Source organism: Panicum virgatum, chromosome 6N (assembly GCF_016808335.1).
Source record: "Panicum virgatum strain AP13 chromosome 6N, P.virgatum_v5, whole genome shotgun sequence".
Taxonomy (NCBI): domain Eukaryota; kingdom Viridiplantae; phylum Streptophyta; class Magnoliopsida; order Poales; family Poaceae; genus Panicum; species Panicum virgatum.
The window spans coordinates 24,227,800-24,236,002 of record NC_053150.1 but is presented as its reverse complement, the minus strand read 5'-3'; the positions used below and the strand labels follow the sequence as shown (position 1 = coordinate 24,236,002).

At 45.2% G+C, this 8,203-nt stretch overlaps 1 non-coding gene across 1 annotated transcript; it reads left to right on the top strand.

Moving 5' to 3' along the window:
• The first annotated feature begins 541 nt into the window (after positions 1-541).
• Positions 542-647, top strand: LOC120680325. Its single transcript, XR_005677596.1, has one exon. It is a non-coding gene; the product is annotated as a small nucleolar RNA R71 (small nucleolar RNA).
• The last annotated feature ends 7,556 nt before the right edge of the window (positions 648-8,203 follow it).

Genomic DNA, 8,203 nt, shown 5'->3' with positions numbered 1-8,203 from the left:
TCTCAAGGAGGGTTGATTTGAATTGAAATTTGAATTGAAATTAGAGTTGAAGTTGTTACCTCCTCCTTGGAATGGTGGGCGTGCTTGGCCGCACCCTTGACCTCCTTGTGGACGATTCCCGTTGTTGTTGTTGTTGTTGTTGTTGTTGTTGTTCATGTATGCCACTTCTTCACGGGTCTCGGGGCAGTCATTCGCCGAGTGTCCACCGTCACCACAGACCTCACACATTGAGTATGATTTTATGGCTTGGGCGTAGTTATTTATGTGTTTCTTGAATTCTGCCCTTTTGTGCAGATGTTTGAGTAGGAGGTCCATCTTGGCGATGAGCATATCCGTTTCTTTGACGGTATGCATTCCGCCTTTGGTCCTGGGCCGGGAACGTTCCTTGTTCCAGCCCTGGTTGGAGACCATTTTTTCAATTAAGGCCGTAGCCTTGGCAATCGTGAGGTCTAGATAGGCTCCTTTAGTAGCAGCATCCAGATGGGCTCTTGATGTGGTCGTTAACCCATTGTAGAAGCTTTGGAGTACGAGCCACTCGTCCATCCCTTGATGAGTATAGACGAGTATGTACTCTTGGAGTCTCTCCCAAGCTTCTGGGATGGATTCCATCCTGTCTGTTGGAAACTTGATATTCTTCCACGTAGGGCATTTGTTTTGCCCAACGAGAAGAACTTAGTGAGGAACGTCGTGGAACATTTGACCCATGTGCTGACGGCTTCCTTGTTCTGATAAAACCACTGTTTTGCTTTCCCCAGAAGGGAGAAAGGAAATAGGCGGAGCCTGAAGGCATCAGCAGCAACACCCCGTATGGTTACGGTCTTGTAGAGCTCCAGGAAGTTCTGGAGATGGGCGTTCGTGCCCTCATTTGGCTTGCCACAGAATGGGCTAGCTTGCACCATGTTTATGAGGCTGGACTTCAGCTCAAAGTTCACGTCCCCAACATCAACATTGGGTCCAATTGCCACATTGGCAGCTGAGGGGACAGAGAAGTCGCGGAGAGTCTTCTCAGCCATGGGTTCGGTTGTTGTCATTTGTGCTTGAAAAGTTGGTTTGCTTGTCGACTGCGAGAGCGGAGGAGGGACGATGCGAGGTCGGGCCCTTCTCACGAGCTTCTCGGGATTTTCAACAAAGTTTGTCGGCAAGGAGAAACCAGACATACACTATCCTGTTTTCATCCAATCAGGAGAAAACAAATAGAGAACACATTAGCTTGTATAAGCAGTAGCTACATCTTATTCATATTACCAGGTTTATGTGCTAGTAAAATCTTTACACCTAGTTCCATCCCCAGCAACGGTGCCAAAAATACTTGTTGGCATTTCTTAACGTCGGTACTAGGAGGGGTTCGTTCCCAGCAACGCCACCACGGAATGCCGGGTTGGTCGTTCCACAGCCCCATCGCCATGAATGGGTTACGTCCATAGCAACGTCGCCATGGAACGATGTGCGGTATGTCTTAGTGATTACAGAAGGATCCGCAAGCGCACTGATATACCATTGTAACATTTCACCCGAAAGTATTCAGAGTATCGTTATTTATATTTTCCCAAGGGAGGCGAGGTTATGTAAAGATGTTTACTAGTTACATAACCATGACATTATGAGGTAAGGTGTAAACTGCTGATTATACAGGGGTAAGTGATAATAAAGGATAATTATAGGTAATGTGACACACACACAACAGCCAACTCTCATGAATAAAGAATAAACAAATACACTTAAGGTTAGCGGGAGCATAGGCAACAGATCTTAGTATACTAGTCATGTTAGCAAACAAGTTATCTTAGCCACATGCTTAGAACTGCAAGTGCCGGGAAATTAGGGACATCGGGGAGAATGACCCACACTGGAGAAAATCAAGTCCCGTTTCATGTTTGCATGAATTCCTACACGATACCCGAACGTCGAGGAGTACACTAACCGAGAAGCAGCTTCCTAGTGGACCGACATGTAGGAATATGGGGTGGCAAAAACAAAAATTTACTACCACATAAACCAGGATTACTACAGTTATATATCACGGGATTACCACTAGACACGCGGTTGCGGAAATTCTGTAGTGCGTCGGTGTAGTGCAGATGGAAGCCGGTAGTGCAGTTGCGTGAACCACCTCACAAATGGCTCATCCTTGTGCAGCAAGCGCAGCACCTCCGCGAAGTCCACACATACGGGAAGAAGCGTCGGACTCCGGATTGCTAGATCCGCGAGAACAACTAGGGCTTGATGCACGGAAGAGATGGCGGCGATCAGCAAGGGGACTAGGGTTAGGTGGATGGTGCCCCCCCTTTGCTTATATAGGCCTGGTGGGCGCCCCCTAGATGGGCTCTAGTGGGCCCCACCTTGGGCGCCCTAGGTGGGCTGCCCTTGCCCCCACCTTGGGCGCCCCCTTTTGGTGGGTTGCTATGGGCCCCACCAAGGGTCCAACCTTATGGGCCTGTCAAGGCCCATTAGTGCATCAAAGCTCAGTCTAATTTGGATCTCATCCTCATTAGGCTTCTGGCCCTTAAGTGTGTGACACTATAGGCTCACGCGTGAATAGACACGGCCCAGTACTCCTACTCGCCAATAGTTGATAGCGGTCTCTAGCAAGACAGTGTCAACTCCTAAGCACGCACCGAATCATATCTGTCGAGCCGTCACAATCTTATACATGTTGTTCCCTTTGCCTCACGATATTTGGTCTAGCTTGAAGCACCACTCTTTCTCGATCCTGTGATTCGGAATCCTTGGTTAACTCTTATCCCTAGCTTGACCATGCATTTCCTGATCCAAATCACTCGAGGGACCCAGAGATATCTCTCTCTTGTAGAGAGGGGCAAATCCCATATTGATCTACTATGTCTCACAGCATGCTTCTTGACAGACCCGAAAGCCACCTTTATAATTACCCAGTTACGGTGTAGCATTTGATGGCTCCTAAGTAAGACGGTTCACATCTTGAGTACATACGACAATCTCATGTCTTAGGATACAGCGTACATATTGTGTAATGAGAAGTCATCATCTCGTGTTGGGTCAGTTCTGTCTCATGTCTCACATGAACCCACATTATTAGTTTGACATCCCCATGTCCATGACTTGTGAAACATAGTCAATTAACTAATACATGTGCTAGTGTAATATTCATGTGTGTCCTCATGTGAACTCCGACTAGGAACACTTTAGAATATTCATACAAGTAAAGAGTTTCACAAATACTTCACATAAGCATTAATCAATACAAGTTGTCATCCATGAATATTCAAGGAACACTTTATTAATCATGAATACAAGGAAATATGATTGTCTCTAGGGCATATTTCCAACAGTCTCCCACTTGCACTAGAGTCAATCTAGAATATATCTAATACCCATTGCTCTTGTGTGCCTCTCATGCTTGGGCTGTGAAAGGGGTTTTGTCAACAGATCTGAAATGTTCAGGTCTGTGTGTATTTTGCATATCTTGATCTCACCAGAATCGATGAACTTTCGAATGAGATGAAATCACCGCATAACGTGTTTGACCTTCTGGTGATTCCTCGGCTCCTTGGCTTGCGCAATAGCTCCACTGTTGTCACAGTAGAGATCCAGTGGGCTAGAGGCATTAGGGAACACACCAAGCTCAATAAGGAACTTCCTTATCCAAACACCTTCCTTCGCAGCTTCCGAAGCTGCGATGTACTCGGCTTCTGTTGTAGAATCGGCCACCGTGTCCTACTTGGAACTCTTCCAGCTAACCGCACCACCATTTACTTTGAACACGAAACCGGACTGAGACTTTGAATCGTCTTTGTCGGTTTGGAAGCTAGCATCAGTGTAACCAGTTACAACGAGCTCCTCCTCACCTCCATAGACTAGAAACACATCCTTAGTTCTTCTCAAGTACTTGAGGATGTTTTTCACAGCTGTCCAGTGATTCTCACCTGGATCTGACTGGTACCTGCTTGTAACACTTAGAGCATAAGAAACATCTAGGCGTGTACTTATCATTGCATACATGATAGATCCAATTGCCGAGGCATATGGAACTTTGCTCATGCGCTCTCGCTCATCAGTCGTCGTAGGACACTGAGTCTTGCTAAGATGTATGCCATGAGACATAGGCAAGAACTCTTTCTTTGCCTCTTCCATGTTGAATCGCTTCAACACTTTGTCAATGTAAGTATCTTGGCCTAATCCTATAAGCCTCTTTGATCTATCTCTATAGATCTTGATGCCCAGTATGTATGCTGCTTCTCCTAAATCCTTCATCGAAAAACTATTTTTCAGTGAAGTCTTTATGGACTCAAGCATAGGAATATTATTTCCAATCAGCAGTATGTCATCTACATACAGGATTAGAAATGCAAAAGAGCTCACACTTTCCTTCTTGTAAACACAAGCTTCTTCTTCGTTTTTAATGAAGCCAAACCCTTCGACTACTTCATCAAAATGAATATTCCAACTCCGAGATACTTGCTTCAATCCATAAAGGGATTTTTGAAGCTTGCATATCTTTCCATCATTGGTCAGATCGACAAAACCCTCGGGCTGCATCATATACACGTCCTCGGTCAGATTTCCATTAAGGAAAGCTGTTTTGACATCCATCTGCCATATTTCATAATCAAAATATGCAGCAATAGCTAGAATAATCCGAACAGATTTAAGCATCGCTACGGGCGAGAAAGTCTCGTCGTAGTCAACTCTATGAAGCAATAGCTAGAATAATCCGAACAGATTTAAGCAATAGCTAGAATAAACCTTTTGCGGCAAGTCGAGCTTTATAGATGTGAACATTTACATCCATATCTTTCTTCTTCTTATAGATCCATTTGCACTCTATGGTTCTGTCACCATCAGGCGGGTCTATCAAGTTCCAAACTTGATTTTCCTTCATGGATTCTATTTCGGATTTCATGGCATCTTGCCATCTCTCAAAGTCAGGGTCTGCCATCGCCTCTGCATATGTCGTAGGCTCATCATTGTCTAACAATAATAATTCTCGTGCTGCGTGGAGCTTTGCTGTTGGCGTTTCTTATGCCTGATAGAATAGATATTTTTCAAGCGCACAGAATCACCGCTGTAGCACTTCACCTTGGAGTTTTCCAGGGTATCATATTTTTCCTCAGGGAAGCACTATGGTAAAGATTATCGTAAATCGAGTGATAACCGTACTAGCTTAATCGTCCGACGAACTAGACAGGGGTAAGCCAGATAGGTTAGTGAGATAAATGGCCAGACAATGACCGAGTGACACACGGAGATTCAATTCATTGGAGAGGTAGCAGCTGGGAGGACAACGAGTGAGATAAGACTCCTGATACACTTCTGAACTATCGAGCTAGCCTCTCTAGATCAGACTAAACATCTAACTAGTTCTCGGGAAATCAGAGCTTACTTCGGCGGCTTGAAGAGGAAGGACTTCAGAAAGGGATGAGAGGGGAGTCCAACGGCAACCTGCACTACTGCTATTAAAACACCCGAACGTGGTGGACTACAAAGGACGGATAGGGCTGTCACCACCTACCGACTACCACAATAGTTCCGTGGGGTGGACCACACTTTCTAGCTAACACTAAGGTCAGACACCACGTCTGCACTCGGTGTTAGGATTTCTCTCGAGGCCTTCAAGAGAAATCCCCCTCAACCTAGAGCACTAACTTGAGATACTCTAGTCCGGGCGAGAAAACCCGTAAGATAAGTTCCCGATTACTAAGAAAGATAACTTAGTCTAAGCTAAAGGAAAACTTCCGCGCTCAAGCTGAACACTCAGACTCGAGTAAATAAAAGACAGCGGAAAGTAAAACTGACTCAGAAAAGTAAAGAAGATAACTTATATTGATAATATCAAAAGAAAGATACAAGAGCTATACCAGACTTCCAACGACTCCGGAATCCCGAGCAAGCTCGACTCGACTCTAACTCCCAAGCTACTAACCTACTCTAGAAAGTATAAATGAAAAGAGAAGAGCTCCAATGGTGTGTGTTGAAGTGATGGATGGTGCTTCTATTTATAGCCCTTCCAAGGTCGGTATTTGGCAGTTAATCCCCATAGCGTCAGTTGTAAGCAGGTAAGGTCAGTGTGCTTGTCTTCCACGTGAAGCCGGGGCATGAGACACTGCAAAGTGGGGCAGGCCAGCCTCCCCTAGGCCGGTTTCCTCTGCGTTTTGATGAATTGCCTCGGTGGTGAATCACGGCCCTGGACCTTAGTTGGTACTGAGTTGTGGCCCTTTTGTTCTTTGTGCAAGCCTTCCGATCCATCCAATCAAACAAAGCGCTAACCCTCGACTCAGGGCATTATGATCATGTCACATTGCCTCTGGTTCGAAGTCGGGACCATGTTTTTGGAGGTGCCAGGCCGGCCGGCCTAGGAGAGGCCGCCCGGCCTGGGATTTTGCCTATTTCTGTCCATTTTTGGTACACCTACTCCTAGAATCAAAACTCATCCAAAACTTATGGAACTCGTTAGAAATAAATAAAATATGAATGGAATATAGTGTAAAGCTCATGTTATTCTCGAGAAGTTGACGGCTAGAATGTGAATTTATGGCCGTCAACACCCCCCACGCTTAAACTTTTGCTCGTCCTCGAACAAAGCTTAAACTGAGGCTCGGTGGATCAGGAGTTGCATCAATGTTTACTGTAACACCCGGTTTATAAAAGAACATAAACCGAGCAATCATATACGTGCCAGGATCAAGTCACACGTATATACAACAGAATGAACAGTATATCATAGCACATATCACGTAAAAAGATATAATAAATCGAAATACGAATGTTATTTATTACATTAATGACAAAATGTCTGATACAGCGGAAGCGAAGTACAAAATACGAAAAAGCTCTCCGAAGCTGAAGCAGGGCGCCACAGGGACGTCGACTGGGAGACGAAGCACCTAGAAGTCCTCGTAGTCCTGGTAGCGCTGGACGAACTCCCTCGCGTCGGCAGGAACTGAGCAGCAGTAGCGTAGCCAAGAGGAAAAAGTAGAGAAGAGGCAAGAGTGAGTACACAACTTGTACTCAACAAGTATAACACAAACTATGAGGCTCTAGGCTGGCTGACTCAACTGCATTAGCTTTTAAGTGTTGGCAAAATTTTATTAAAACTATTTACTACGAGTTGATGAATTACCATTAACCCAGTTACATAGTTATTAATCAGAATTAATTAAGAAACTACTGAGAACCAAACCGAAACCAAGCCACCAAGGTAACCCCGAGAAGCACCTCCCTCGTCGGAAGGAGATAACTTCACTAATCAAAAGGAGGATCTGGGCCGCTCATAACCGTGAGCACGGCTAGTATACCAGTTTTACACTCTGCAGAGGTTGCACATCTTTACCCACAAGTCGTGAGCTACGCCAGTTGTTCATCACACTTCCTTAGGTGAGATGGCCAGCGACTCACTACGAGGCCTTTAAAAAGAATCTCGTTGGTAAGGCGTAACCGCGAGAGTTAGGTCGGCGACGATGGGGCCCACCTCCGGGGGTACAAGCACAGGAGCGCAATCCAAGCACAGACCAAGCCGGAGGAGCAGGGACCATTGAAGCTTACTACTCTTGCCCCGCAGGTAAGTTACTCCAAACCAAAAAGATCTAGTTATTACGCCAAGTCTATCCCATTCTAGCCTTGTGGTAGCGCTGTTGTCCCAGGTTGTCGCTCTATGAACCGGTCCTTATGGAGAGTGGCCAACCAGGCAGTAAGCACCGTGCTGGCCCCCTAAACCATGTTTCTAAAAAAACATCTTTTAACGAGAAGTGAGCCACTCAAGCCACACCGAGTGCCACTCTCAGAATTAAGTTCAAGTAAAACATTAATCAATTTAATTAAAAAGGACCAGAGTGTGTTATAGCGCAGCAACCTAGCACATCTAACCAAAATGCAACCCAAAGGTATATATAAAGGATATAAACTGGCTAGGAAATCCTTAAAGGCATACAGTATTAAAATGCAGTATGAAATTGTAATTAAAAGTGATAGGTTGTTCATGTTATACTTGCCTTCCTCGTACTGCTCTGGCTGCTGCTCAAAGTGCTCGGAAGAAGGCTGCTCCTGGTACTGGTACTGGGGCTCCTCAACTGGATCAACGTCTACTCACGAACACATGGCCAAAACAATGCACAGGAATAAGCATACAAGCAAACACTAACAAAAACTAAGAAACAATACATCAATACATAGAAACAGCGCACAAAACTACTCTAGAACCATTCTACGCGTTACAACGATCGCGTGGATA